Source organism: Jaculus jaculus, chromosome 18, assembly GCF_020740685.1.
Source record: "Jaculus jaculus isolate mJacJac1 chromosome 18, mJacJac1.mat.Y.cur, whole genome shotgun sequence".
NCBI classification, from domain to species: domain Eukaryota; kingdom Metazoa; phylum Chordata; class Mammalia; order Rodentia; family Dipodidae; genus Jaculus; species Jaculus jaculus.
The window spans coordinates 16,232,545-16,247,260 of NC_059119.1; positions in this window are offsets into that span (position 1 = coordinate 16,232,545).

The following is a 14,716-nucleotide window of genomic DNA, read 5'->3' on the forward strand; positions in this document are numbered from 1 at the left end:
GGTCCTGGGGAATCCAGCCTCCAACTGGGGTCCTTAGGCTTCACAGGCAAGTGCTCAACTGCTAAGCCATCTCTCCAGCCCATGGCTTTATTTTTTAAATATGAGAGAGTGAGAGTGTGTGAGAGAGAGAATAGGCAGGGCCTCCAACCACCCCAATCAAACCTCAGCCGTATGCACCTCCTTGTGCGCATATGTAACCTTGTGTGCTTGCATCACATGGTGAGCCTGGCTTTCATGGGACCTGGAGAGTTGAACATGAGTCCTTAGGCTTTGCAGGCAAGCACCTTAACCACTAAGCCATCTCTTCAGCTCCAGAGTGTTTTTTAAAATTATTTTTTATGAATTACAGACAGTATGGATACATCACGTGTTGGTATCATCCTTTCCCTCATCCCTGCTCCCTTTCCGAAGGGGGCCTTCTTCACTGGGATTGAAGGCTTTCCCTGTGGAGGTTGTGGGAAATACCAGTTTCTTGCTATTGAGGTTTTGTTTGGTTTATTTGTTTTTCGAAGTAGGTTCTCATTCTAGCCCAGGCTAGAATTCACTATGTAGTCTCAGAGTTGCCTCAAACTCATGGTGATCCTCTTACTTCTGCCTCCCAAGTGCTGGGATTAAAGGCGTGTACCACTACACCTGGTCCAGAGTGTTTTTATTTATTTATTTATTTGACAGAGAAAGAGGGAGAGAGAGAGAAAGAATATGCATACCAGGGCCTCCAGCCACTGCAAAGGAACTGCAGATGCATGCGTTCCCTGTGCCTCTGGCTTATGTGGGTCCTGGGGAATTGAATCTGGGTCCTGTGGCTTTGTTGGCAAAGGCCTTCACTGCTAAGCCATCCCTCCAGCAACCCCACTCCCCTTCCTGAGTGTTTTAAAAAACATTTTTATTGATTTAAAAAATTTTTTGTTTATTTTTATTTATTTACTTGAGAGTAACAGACAGACGGAGAATGAGGCAGAGAGAGAAAGAGAGAGAGAGAGAGAGAATGGGCATACCATGGCTTCTCGCCACTACAAAGAACTCCAGATGCCTGCACTACCTTGTGCATAGGGCTTTACATGGGTACTGGAGAATTGAACGTGGGTTGTTAGGCTTTGCAGGCAAGCACCTGAATTGCTGAACCATCTCTCCATCCCTTAAGCATTCTTTTTTTTTTCTTTTTCAAGGTAGGGTGTCTCTCTAGCCCAGGCTGTCCTGGAATTCACTATGTAGTCTCAGGGTGGCCTCAAACTCATGGAGATCCTCTTACCTCTGCTTCCCAAGTGCTGGGATTAAAGGCGTGTGCCACCACGCCCAGCTAAACAGTCTTTATAAGAATGCCACAAGAGTTGTTCTGTTGAACCCATATGTATTATTTATAATTAATTCATCATTAATAATAGTGGCTGCAATTGGGTACTCATCACATGATGTGGGGATTCTTGTATGCCTATTTTCAGGCAAGGCAGAGGGGTTAAACACTTTTCCCATGCTTACATAGACAGTAGACATGCCATGAATAGCGTTGAGGCCATTACCATTCTCATGACCACTCCAACGAACTCCCAGTAACTGCTTGTTCCTCTGGGAGGGGATGGAAAGCTGTGTTCTGGGGCTCCAGGACTACGCGTGTTTTGTGCTGAAGTCCCAAATGGGCCAGGGACAAACCCAGAGCCACAATCCCTAATTGCTAACTGCATAAACAAGTGAGTATATGTTTGTGAGGTCTAGGGCTAGCATGATTCCATGTAGCTGCGTCATGAGAATCACTAGAAAGCTTGACAGAAATACGTACCCACAGGCATCCCTGGTGGCAGGACTCATCAGATTTTTCCCGATAATTCTGACAGAGACAAAAGTAAGTAAGGAAAGGCAGCTTGGGAACAGTGTGTCCTGTAACGGTGTCGGCGTCTCTCTCTGTGTTTAGGGTTGTATGGTTATATATAATTTCCATTTTCAGACAGGAAGCTAGGAAACTTACCAATCCTCGCCTCCAAGGAGTGGGACTGCGGGCCTGCAGACTGGGAATGGCCTTTGCCTTCTGTTAGGCATCTTAGAAATAATTCAAGGAACGACTTGATATATTCTTTTTTTAATGCTTTTAAAAAATATGTTTATTTATTTATTTATTAGAAACAAGGAGAGAAAGAGAGAAAGAGAGAGAGAGAGAGAGAGAGAGAGAGAGAGAGAGAGAGAGAGAGAGAGGGAGGGTGAGAGGGAGAGGGAGAGAATGGGGGCACCAGGGCCTCTAGCCACTGAAAATGAACTCCAGACGCATGCACCACCTTGTGCATCTGGCTAACTTGGGTCCTGGGGAATCGAACCTGGGTCCTTAGGCTTCACAGGCAAGTGCCTTAACTGCTAAGTCATTTCTCCAGTCTGATATATCTTTTTTCTTTTCAAAAAATTTTTTATTAACAACTTCCATGATTATAAAAAATATCCCATGGTAATATCCTCCCTCCCCCCACTTTCCCCTTTGAAACTCTATTCTCTATCCTATCCCCTCCCCATCTCAATCAGACTCTCTTTTATTTTGATGTCATGATCTTTTCCTCCTGTTATGATGGTCTTGTGTAGGTAGTGTCAGGCACTGGATATCTGGATATCCAGGCCATTTTGTGTCTTGGGAAGCATGTTGTATGGAGTCCTGCCCTTCCTTTGGCTCTTATTTCTGCCACCTCTTCTGCAATAGACCCTGAGCCTTGGAAGGTGTGATAGAGATATTGCAGTGCTGAGCACTCCTGTCATTTCTTTTTAGCACTATGATGCCTTCTGAGTCATCCCAAGGTCACTGCCATCTGAAAAGAGGAGATTCTCTACCAAAAGTGAGAGTAGCATTAATATAAGGGTATGAACATTAAGAGAAGTGCTTACTGGGCAGTTTGATAAGCATAGTATATACATTTAGCCAGACAGCAGCTGATGTTACACCCCCCTAGGACTCATGAGTACCCCTGTTTTAAGTTTTCAGTGTCAGAGATGTATTCCCTTCCATGGAGCAGGCCTCCAGTCCAATTAGAGAGCAGCTGGTTTCCACTATGACAGATGTGCCACTATTGCACCTATTGGCTCATTTGGCCTAGCTGGCCAAATATAAGTCTTGCAGTGTCCAATGTTGGGTATCTTCACTGGTGATTTTTCTTTCTCCCATTGAACTGCATGGAGAAGGGCTTCTTCCAGCTTTCTGTGAGCTGGTAAACATGGAGGAGGTTTTCAGCTCAGTTCCAGCAGGATTTCTCAGTGGCCTTGCAGCCCAAGTATGTGGAATCTTCAGCAATAGGGCCTTACCATCTATTCCTGGTGGGAAACCAAGGGCCCAGCCTGATATATTCTTTTTTTAAAATTGTGTTTTGGTTTCCATTCTTATAATACCCATCAACTACATAATTGTGTTTGAGTTCCTTGTACATTTTCATAAAATTTTACAGATTATAGTTTCTTACATGGGCATAACAGATTAAGTAATTAATCTTTTTTTTTTTTTTTTTTTTTAGAAAGTATCTCACTCTAGCCCAGACTGGCCTTGAACTCAAGACCATCTTCCTTCCTTGGCCTTTGAGTGCTGGGATTAAAGGTGTGATCCACTATCCCTGGTTTAGATTGTTAAAATGTGAGATATGAATTATGTGAATGATGGCCTAAAAAGTTCAAAATGGGGCTGGGCATGGTGGCACACGCCTTTAATCCCAGCACTTGGGAGGCTGAGGTAGGAGGATCACCATGAGTTGAAGGGTTAGCTTGGGGCCACAGAGTGAGTTCAAAGTCAGCCTAGTCTGGAGTGAGACCCTCCCTCATAAAATTAAAAAACAAGCATTCAAAATGAATTAAGGTATTCTTATTGTAAAAAATGAAGCACTGCAGATAAGTAGAGCATTCTAGAGTTTGCCACCAAAATGGAACACTCTGTAGAGGGAGAGGCCTGTGATTAGATACATCAGCAACAGGATGACAGGGGTCTTCTGGGCAGACCTGAGCAGGTGGTCACCCTCCAAAAGTCCTCTTTGATCCTCCCATCTGGTTATATCCTGTGCCAGCTGGGATAGCCACTGGGACCAGCGTCATGTGTGTGTGAGAGGTCCTGGAGGTGCAGTTGTAGCCATGGAAACACAGCTCGGCGGGGTCTCTTTTCCATTAACACTAATGGCGCCATAGCCATGGAATTTGTTTCTGCTCATCACATCTGTGGATCCGCTCGCTACATTCACGTGAGCTGTTGCGTAGCTTTCTTGGCAAGAACTGACCCTCTCTCCTGTTCCTGTTCTCCTGTGGGCAGATAGTCAGGTCATTTCCAACTCTTTGGAGTTACAGACAATTAATTAATTAATGGCCATGAGAGTGAACATATCCCAACACTTAGCCTCCACTGGAAGTCGGGCCATCTAGAGATGGCACCTTTAGGAACCACTGAGTGTATGAGTATTGTCCCACACAGGCTTGAGAAGCCCCCACTTTTTACAACTAGGAGGACACAAGATTGGGGCTTTCCACGCTTCACCATCAGAATGCCTCTGATGGCCTCTTTGGCCTCTCCACATCTTGCCTGCATTTGGGGTTTAGAACCTGCCAGAAAGAGCTAGGCAGGCAAGTACCTTAACTGCTGAGCCATCTTTCTGGCCCATTTTAACTTTTTTTTTTTTTTTTCAAGATAGGGTCTTACTCTAGCTCAGGCTGACCTGGAATTCATTCTGTAGTCTCAGGGTGGCCTTGAACTCATGGCAATCCTCCTATCTCTGCCTCCTGAGTGCTGGGATTAAAGTCATGTGCCACCATGCCTGACTTTTTTTTTTTTTCCATGCCAGACTTTTTTAAAAAAAATATTTTTATTTATTTGCAAGCAGAGACAGACAGAGAGAAGAGAGACAGAGAGTAACAGGAACACTAGGGCCTCCAGCCACTTCTGCAAAGGAATTCCAGATGCATGTGCCACTTTGTGCATCTGGCTTTACATGGGTACTGGGGAACTGAACCTGGGTTGTTAGGCTTTGCAGGCAAGTGCCTTAACTGCTGAGCCATCTCTCCACCCCACAGTAGTTTTTTTTCTCTTTAAATTTTTTTTTTTCATATTTTTAAATTTATTTATTTGAAAGTGACAGAGAGAAGGAGGTAGAGAGAGAGAGAGAGAATGGGCACGCCAGGGCTTCTAGCCACTGCAAATGAACTCCAGACACGTGCGCCCCTTTGTGTATCTGGCTAACATGGGTCCTGGGGAATCGAGCCTTGAACTGGGGTCCTTAGGCTTCACAGGCAAGTGCTTAACTGCTAAGCCATCTCTCCAGCCCTCTCTCTCTCTCTCTCTTTTTTTTCAAGGTAGTATTTCACTGTAGCCCAGACTGACCTGGAACTTACTCTGTAGTCCCAGGTTGCCCTTAAACACTCAGTGACCCTCCTACCCTGCCTTTTGAGTGCTGGGATTAAAGGCGTGCACCACCACTCCCAGAAAATCTGCCTTTTTTTTTTTTTTTTTTTTTGAGAGCGACAGACATAGAGAGAAAGACAGATAGAGGGAAAGAGAGAGAATGGGCGCACCAGGGCTTCCAGCCACTGCAAACGAACTCCAGACATGTGCGCCCCCTTGTGCATCTGGCTAACGTGGGACCTGGGGAACCGAGCCTTGAACCGGGGTCCTTAGGCTTCATAGGCAAGTGCTTAACTGCTAAGCCATCTCTCCAGCCCAAATCTGACTTTTTTTTGCAAGTCAAAATTCTCTGTAGCTCAAAGGTACAGACAAGACAGTTTAGGAAAAATGAGTTGAGGGTGTCAGCAGAAATGGCAGAGAGGGGGCCAGGGAGGGGTTGGTTCCATGTCTAGGGAAGAGGGACCATCTGGGCCTGGCCCTGCCTTGGCCCTCTGTACTTGCTTCTGGAGGATTCAGAGTTGCCCCCACATAGTCTCTTGCTGGGGGAATCCATGGACTTAGGGTGTACGAGGGGAGAAGATGCATCAGACCCTGAGCTGACGGGCAAGTCAAAACTGCTGGTTAAATGGCTTTAAAGTAGTGGCCATTTATAAGTTAATGAAAGAGAAAATAGGCACATTATACATACAGATTTGTCCTTAATGAGGGGAAAAGGCATTGTTTACTGATGCTCAGTTCTAATTATCCATGCACGTGGCCGCTTATTTCTAGCCCTGCCACACACCATCTTCTGCTTCCTTCTTTAACCCTTCCGAGCCCTCTTACGGGCACTGCCTCATGTTCTCAAGCCCCAAGTTCCAGAGCATCTTCCTGGCTCAGTGTGTGGGGACCGTGATGCTGACTGACAGGCCTCTTGCATCTCCTGCTTTCCCCAGCTGGGCAGTCAGGTAGAGGGAGGTGACCTCTGGAGACCGCCCTTGGAGGAGCCGAGCTTGGGACTGCTGATCTTCTGGGTCCTTTCCAGAAGAGGCAGATAAAGGGCAGTGACTTGAAGCTAGGACGCCCCAGGGAGTAAGGGCCAGGAGTCCCATCCACAGTCCAGCCCTTTCTAGTTCCTCTGAAACTGAAGACCAAAGAGGGCGCTGAAGATCAGTGATGAACAGGGTATGCCCCAGTGGGCACCTGAGACCACTGGAGAAGGCATCAGAATACGAGGTCACTTTAGGAAAAGCAGGTACCTTACTGCCTCCAGATCCCAGACTCCTAGATGCCACTTGGTTTCAGTTAGAAGTAAGTCAGCAAAAGACATGAGGATGGAACGTGGTGACCACTCTTGTCAAGGGGGTTTCCAGGGCCTGGGGTCTTGGAGAGTCAATGCAAAAAGAAAGCAGAAGTGGGCAGCTGGCCATCCTTACCCAGAGTCATCAGGGGCACCTTGTACTGTCATTAGGAGCCTGGGCTGGAAGGACCTGGCTTTCCCTGAACCTTGGAGGTAAGTTCCAGGCAGCAGTTCTAACCTGTTGATATGCAGGTTATATCCATTATTTGGCTCTGGGAGCTCAAATGATGTGGTTGGGGTGACAAAGGTGGGAGTGGTAGGGTGGGGTGTAGAACCACCACCTATGTGACCACTAAAGGAAAGAGGGCTGGAGAAATGGCTTAGCGGTGAAGACGCTTGCCCGCAAAGCCAAAGGACCCAGGTTTGATTCCCCAGGACCTACTTAAGCCAGGTGCACATGACGGCTCATGCATCTGGAGTTTGTTTGCAGTGGCTGAAGGCCCTGGCACGCCCATTCTCTCTGTATAGATCTGCTTCTTTCTCTCTCTCAAATAAATAAATTTTAAAAAAGTAAGGGGATGAGCTCATAGCACAACTTAGGAATTTTAATAGAGGAGGGAACTTTGTGATGGGTTCAAATAGCAGCCAGATGACTTTCTGTAAATGCATTTGAATATTTATAGAAAATATACAGACTCATAGAAGAACACAAAGAGCCCAAACTAACACAGTACTAGGAAGTCTGAATAATTCTACAGTTGCTTTTGGCAAGTATGTGATTGTGGCACGTGTGTGTGTGTGTGTGTGTGTGTTCACATGTGTGTGGATGCACATGCATGTGGAGGCCACAGGTTGATGTCGAATGTCTTTCTTGATCTCTGCACTTTAAAATAGCTTGTTATTTTAAAAATATTTTATTTTTATTTATTTATTTATTTGACAGGGAAAGAGGGAGAGAGAGAGAGAATGGGCGTGCCAGGGCCTCCAGCCACTGCAGACAAACTCCAGATGCATGCGCCCCCTTGTGCATCTGGCTAATGTGGGTCCTGGAGAATTAAACCTGGGTCCTTTGGCTTTTCAGGCAAACACCTTAACCGCTAAGCCATTCCCTCAGCCCTAAAATATTTTATTTTTATTTATTTATTTGAGAAAGAGAGGGAGGGAAAGAGAGAAAGAGGTGGAGAGAGAGAGAGAGAGAGAGAGAGAGAGAGAGGGAATGGGCATGTTAGGGCCTCCATCTGCTGCAAATGAACTCCAGATGCATGCCCCACCATGTGCATCTGGCTTACATAGGTCCTGGGGAGTTGAACCTGGGTCCTTCGGATTAGCAGGTAAGCACTGCTATGCCATCTCTCCAGTCCAATCTCTCCATGTTAGTTACTGAATTGGGCTCTCTCACTTGAACCCAGGCCTTGGTTATTTGGCAAGTCTAGCTAGCCAGCTTTCTCCTGGGACACTATGTCTCTGTCTCCAGAGTGTTTTCCCCAAGCATTCTGAAAGAAAAGTTATCTTCATGTGAGGTTCAGAGAAATGGCCTGCCTTGTCCCAGTCTCAAGGTAGTGAGAGAGGACAAAGGGAAGGCATTACTAAGCTCATAACCCTTTTCCCCCCCACTGTAGCACCTTACCATGCCAGAGCAAGCCCACACCCACTCAGGCGTAGAAAGGTCACGACCAGCCCTACCCCCACACCGTCTCCAGATTTCACCATCAGGTCACCCTGCTTATGACGCTTGCGAGTTTCTTTACTTGGTCCCTGACCTTCTAATATGGCAGCTGGCAGAGCCGCACCTGGCATTGAAAGCAATGGCTGGCAAATCTGTTTATGTAGAAGTAGGTTAAAATAGTCCCAAACTTAATGGCACAGAGCAACCACTGATTCTGCTTATGGGATCTGAGAGTCAGAGGTGCAGATAGGCACAGCAAGCTGCTGCACCTCAGCTCCACACGCACAGCCTCAGCTGCATGGTTATAAGGCTGTGGGTAAACCAGTTTGCTCAGGGCTGGCATCAACTGAGGCTTGTTCACTCAGATGCCTGGTAGCTGGTGGCTGGTACTGGTTGTTGGCTGGGACTTTTTTTTTTTTTTTCCCCAAGATAGGGTCTTGCTTTAGTCCAGACTGACCTGGAATTTACCATATAGGCTGAACTCAAATTCACAGTGATCCTCCTTTCTCAGCCTCCTGAGTGGTGCATACCACCACATCTGGTTCTCTCTCTCTCTCAAGTGAGGTTTTACTCTAGCCCAGGTTGATCTGGAATTCACTATGTAGTCTTAGGGTGGCCTCACACTCAGTGATCCTTCTACCTCTGCTTCCTGAGTTCTGGGATTAAAGGCGTGTGCCACCACACCTGACTTGGCTAGGACTTTTGACCAGAATAACTATATATGGTTTCCCATATAGTTTGGTCTTCCTCACAATATGGTGGCTGGCTCTTCTGGGAGTGGGACTCAGTTTTGTTGGTTGCATAGAGTCAAATCTATAAAGCCCTACCCAACCTCAGAGGCAGGGGAAACGGGCTCCGCTCTTTTCAGAGTGTTTGCATGTATAGGCTGCATGTGTGGTATGGTGTGATGTGATGTGTGTGTGTGTGTGTGTGTGTGTGTGCACGCAGATATACATGTTCCACATATTAGATGAGAATGTTGAGGTCCTTTTCATCCATTGCTCATTCATATTGTTTTCTTGAGACAGTCTCTCAGTGATTCTGGAGTTTGCCATGTTCATGAGCCCCAGCAATTCTCCAGTCTTTGCTCCCCACAGGACTGGGGTTATAGACATGCACAGCCATTCCAACCTGTTTATGTGGGTCCTAGGGCATTGAACTCAGGTGGTCTCAGGCTCCTCCAGACCTCCATGCTCTCATGGGAAGCTCTCTTACCACTGAGCCATCTCTCTAGCCTGTGGCTCCCTTACTCTTCCCTCCCTCTCTCTCTCCCTTCTTCCTTCCCTTTTCTCTCTCTCTCTCTTTCTTCTTTTTAGGTAGGGTCTCACTGTAGCCCAGGCTGACCTGTAGTTTCAGGCGGGCCTCAAACACACAGTGATCCTCCAACCTCTGCCTCCCAGGTATAGGGATTAAAGGCAATCCACCATGCCTGGCAAGGGTGAGACTTGAAGACGAGAAGATGACATCTACTCCTGATGCTGGCCCAGGTTCTCAACTTCCTGTCTGCCACTGCTGTAAAGGGAGCTAATATAGTGCCATGCTTTCCAGTCATGACAAACCAAAGTCTAAAACTGTGAATTAAAATCGATCTGCTTCTCCTTTAATTGCTTGTCATGAGGCTGAGAAAAGGAATAGGGACTAAAGAGATGGCTCAGTGGTTAAGGTACTTGCCTGTTAAGCCTAAGGACCCAGTTTCAATTCTCCAGTACCCATGTAAAGCCGGACGTACAAGGTGGCACATGCATCTGGAGTTCATGTACAGTGGCTAGAGGCTCTGGCATGCCCATTCTCTCATAAACTAAATAAGTTAATTAATAAAATATTTAAAAAAGATTAGGGAAAAGTAAGTGACACAAATTTCTTTCATCCAGATGGATGCCATGCCACCTCCCCTGTGGTCCTACAAAGCCTTCCACTCCTGCCTCCACCAGCTTCCCTGGAGGCCCTAGGGACTAGATCAGTTCTCTCCAAACTCTGGAAAGCACTGCTGTGGTCATTATGATGGTAGCCTGTAGAGTAAGTTCTCCCTCTGGGGGCTTTCGCTGAGATTTTCTATTCACGTTTCTTAAGGAGTGTGTATATTGAACAGTTTCTGTTTACTGGAGAAGAAAATAAGAATCCATTTATTAACTTATTTATGGCTCATCGACTCCATGGGAGAAAGTGGGGTTCTTCATAGCAAAGAGGCTTTGGTGACACTTAGCAATGGGGAAAGCGGACTGGGAAGATGGCTCTGTGGGTGAAGTGCTTGCCACTCAAGTGTGGAGACCTGAGTTTAGATCCCTAGCACCTGTGTAAAGTGCTAGGCGTGGTGACACATGCACATAATAATCACAGCGCTGGGGAGGCAGAGACGGGAGGACGTCTGGGACTTGGTGGCAAGATAGTCTAGCTGAAGCAGTGAGCTCCAGATTGAGCGAGAAGACAAGGAAGAGGGGCTGGGAGATTGCTCAGTGGTGAAAGGCTCTTGCTTCCAAAGCTTGCTGGTCTGAGCTCAATTCCCTACCATTCGCTTGCAGTGATAAGAGACTCTGACATACCCGTACACATAAGCACACACATATACATCGATAGAAAATTATAAGAAGCCAGGCATGATGGTGCACACCTTTAATCCCAGCACTCGGGAGGCAGAGGTAGGAGGATCACTGTGAGTTCAAGGCCACCCTGAGATTACATAGTGAATTCCAGGTCAACCTGGGCTAGAGTGAGACTCTACTTTGAAAAATATATATATATATATATATATATATATATATATATATATATATATACACACACACACACCTGTACAATATGCACACATATCACACACACATACAGGTTCAAAACAATGAGGAAGCTGACTTCTGCATTTTGTCCCTGTAGTGTGGGAGCGGAAGGGGAAAGAGAATTCTTCTAAGTTCTTCAGTACCATCATGGCGCGTCCACTTGGCTCATTAACCATCACCCTAGAAGGCGTAATGAGCTGGTCTGACAATCCAAGTGTAGCTGGTATGAGAACTCTAACAAACACAACTACGCTCAGCTCCAGACTAAACCTTTTTTTTTGTGCACGTGCATGTGTGTGTGTGCGCGCGCGCTCATGAGTGTGTGTGTGTGTGTGTATGTGTGCGTGTGTGTGTGTGTAGGCTACAGTGACCTCCATTGTTCTTTTGCTCATTTCCTTCAGAAAGAGTCTCTTACTGATTCCAGAGCTTGCCATTTTCACAGGCCCCAGGCATTCTCCAGTCTCTGTTCCCCACAGGACTGGAGTGACAGTTGTGCCTGGCCACACCCAGCTGTTTAGGTGGGTGCTAGGTCTCAGGCCCCCTTACACCTTCATGCTTTCACGGGAAGTGCTGTTAACCACTGAGACATCTCTCTAGTCCCTGGGCCAACATTGTCTCATTTAATCCGCTTAACAATGCTGTGGGGAAGGTGCTAATATTACTTTCACAATGGAGGAGAGTAATGTCTCTCAGGCTCAGAGAGGTTCAACAGTTTGCCCAAAGGCTCCCAGCTAGGAAGTGGTAGAACTGGGATTTGCATTCTAGCCCCATGGGCTTCAAGCCTCTTCTCACCACAGGACAGACTGTTAGTATGCCTGGTAGCCTCAGCGCAGATGCATCTCTGGTTTGGATCCCAAAGATTCATTCTTCTGCCTAAGTCTCCTTTCCTGTAAATGGGGCTGACACCTGCTGAACGAGCTGTAGAAAGCTCTAGAACTCATGGGTGCTTGGTGTATGTTTGGAGAACCCCTTTCCCTGTGTCCTTTCTCTGTCTTCCCTGGAGTCCCCTGTCACAGTGCCCACTGTCTAGGGCATTAGGGAGATGGTCAGGATGGCTTTGTAGTCTATGGCCATGCTGAAATACTCGTGTCTCTCAGGTCCCTCTGGCTTTCAGGGGCTTGATCCTTCTCCACTGAGCATTTCATTGGGAGAACTTTAAATGATTTTATAAAAACTGCAAATGTACAAGGTAATTGAGTCTTCTGTTTTATTACCCTGAGCTGCCTGGACCTTGCCTGGCCTCGTCCTCACTCACTGAGCCGCCAGCATAAAGTTGGAAGTGTTTGTGCTGGTAATATATAGGACTTAATTAACCTGGCCTTTTATAGCATTTCCAATGGAGGCTTGGAACGAACTTCGAGGCAGCTTGAGAACAGCGAAGGGGGGGCTGGAGTGGGAGTGTGTGTGTATGTACAACACTTGATGTTGGTTTTTTCCTCCTGTTCTTTCCTCCGGTACTTTAATCAGCATTTAATGACCCAGTCGAAAATTCATCATTCAGACCCAAGTGCTGGTGGGAAGGCCTGGAGGGGAAGGCTGCCTTCCTCCCTTCCTCTTAAGCCTTCTAGTAGTCAGTGAGACCTGTTACTGCAGTCACATTCTCGGAAACTTCCAGTAGAGGTTGATCCTGCTCATTGTAGGTGGGACACAATGAGTGGGCATCTGTGGTTGGACACCTGAGTGGTGTCCAGTGCAAAGGGATCTGAGAGGGCGCCCAAGGAACATGACCCATTCTTGGGACCCAAGGCTAAGTAAATATCCTTGCCAGCCTGCCCCTCTGTCTCTACTCCCCAACATTCCTCTCTTTTCCTCTCTTAGCACAAAGCCATGCCTGAACTGGGCACCCTCCCACGCCAGCCCAGGAAAAAGTGACTCAACTTAGATCCACCCTGGGTGGAGGGCGATGGTTTTACTGCCAAGGTGCCTTCATGTCTTACAACCATTTTTTTTTTTTTTTTTTCCTTTCCGGAAGACTTCCAAGTGAGGGCAGTTAGGGCAAGTGCCTCTCACCAGCTGCCCGCGCAGACCATGCCCCACGTCCCCTGCCTCGTAAATCCTGCCCGGCCCTGCCGAGTGGCTACATCACTCCAAACCTCATGCAAGAGTTCGATTTGGAAATAAAAAGTCAGGTGTTAATGGACTCACTCCCTGTGCCCCTTCGTGGTGCCCCTGACCCTCGATAGCTTTTAACCTCACAGTTAATAAAAATTTGGGGCCCAGCACCGGCACAGTTTCTCAGTCATTCTTTCATAATGTCAGCAAATTCTTCCTGAGTGAGTGTCACCCAAGGGCAGATCCCCGGGGGGAGGGTTACAGGGCCGCGGATGAACAAGAAGCATCCCATGCCTTCGCAGGGCCCAAGGGTGCATCTCACAAGTAACAGAGATGCTGTGAGCACTCCAGGGAAGGCCTGGGTGCAGCCAGCATTCTGGAAGAGCCTCTCATGCCTCCTCCAAGAGCACCTAGATTGTCTGTTGGGGAGTTCAGCTCTCTCACTAAGTCTATGTCATCCAAGTAGGGCTGAGTGTCCAAGTGTCCCTAGGGGTCAGCCGTTGGAGTGGGCTAGCCCCAAGTGGCAGGGATTAGTTCATCCATGGGCTAGGACTGGAGCTGGGCCAATGGCAGCAATTACTGCAATGCCTGGCAAGAGAGGCTGTCTTTCCATTGGGGCTGGCTGCCCAGAAGTCAGCCTGCTGCTGCTGGCAGCCTTCTGGCCCTCACCTGGGTGACGCTCCCTAAGCGACAGGCTGAAGCCGGGCCTCCATTCTCTCTGCGGCTTCAGGGCTCCTGGTCAAGGGGACTCTCTGCCTGCCCTCAGCTAGTCAGTGCCCAGGAAGGATGTGGAGGAAAGCAGAGCTGAGTGATGGAAAGAAGGAAAACGATGGTTGAGAGTGCCGAGCGACACCACCCCACCCTGCCTGTGGCCACACAACCCCTGAACTTGAACGAAAGTGACCCAGTCAATGGCTGGCGCACTCCCTCGGCTTAAACTCATGTCAGTCAGTTCCCCCGAACTTCTGTCACCCATCTAGCCTCTCGATAGCAAGTTTTCTAGGTTCAGGGACCAATTGGAAGCCACTCGTCCTCTTCCCCAATTCAAGTTATCCAAGGAGTCGTGGACGCTTTACCACTTCCCCGTTTGTAATAGAGCGAAGGCACTTCGGGGTGGGTATTGGAAAGAGAGGTGACCAGAACATATAAGGTGAGGGCTGTATTGGTTACTTTCTCAATGCTATGACAAACTACCTTCAAAAAGCGACTTTAGGAAGGAAGGGGTCACTCTGGGTTACATCTGAGGGAAAAGTCCTCTGTGGTGGGGAAGGCATGGCGGCACAAACACGAGGTTCGCGTCTGGTCTGCAGTCAGGAAGCAGAGCTAGATGAATGCTGGGACCAAGTTTGCTTTCTCCTTTTTTTCTTGTCTTTTAAATATTTAATTTATTTATTTAACAGAGAAAGGGGTGGGGAGAGAGAGAGAGAGAGAGAGAGAGAGAGAGAGAGAGAGAGAGAGAGAGAGAGCCTCCAGCCACTGCAAACAAACTCCAGACACGTGCGTCCCCTTGTGCATCTGGCTAATGTCGATCCTGGGGAATTGAACCAGGGGCCTTTGGCTTTGCAGGCAAACACCTTAACTGCTAAGCCATCCCTCCAGCCCTCTCCTTT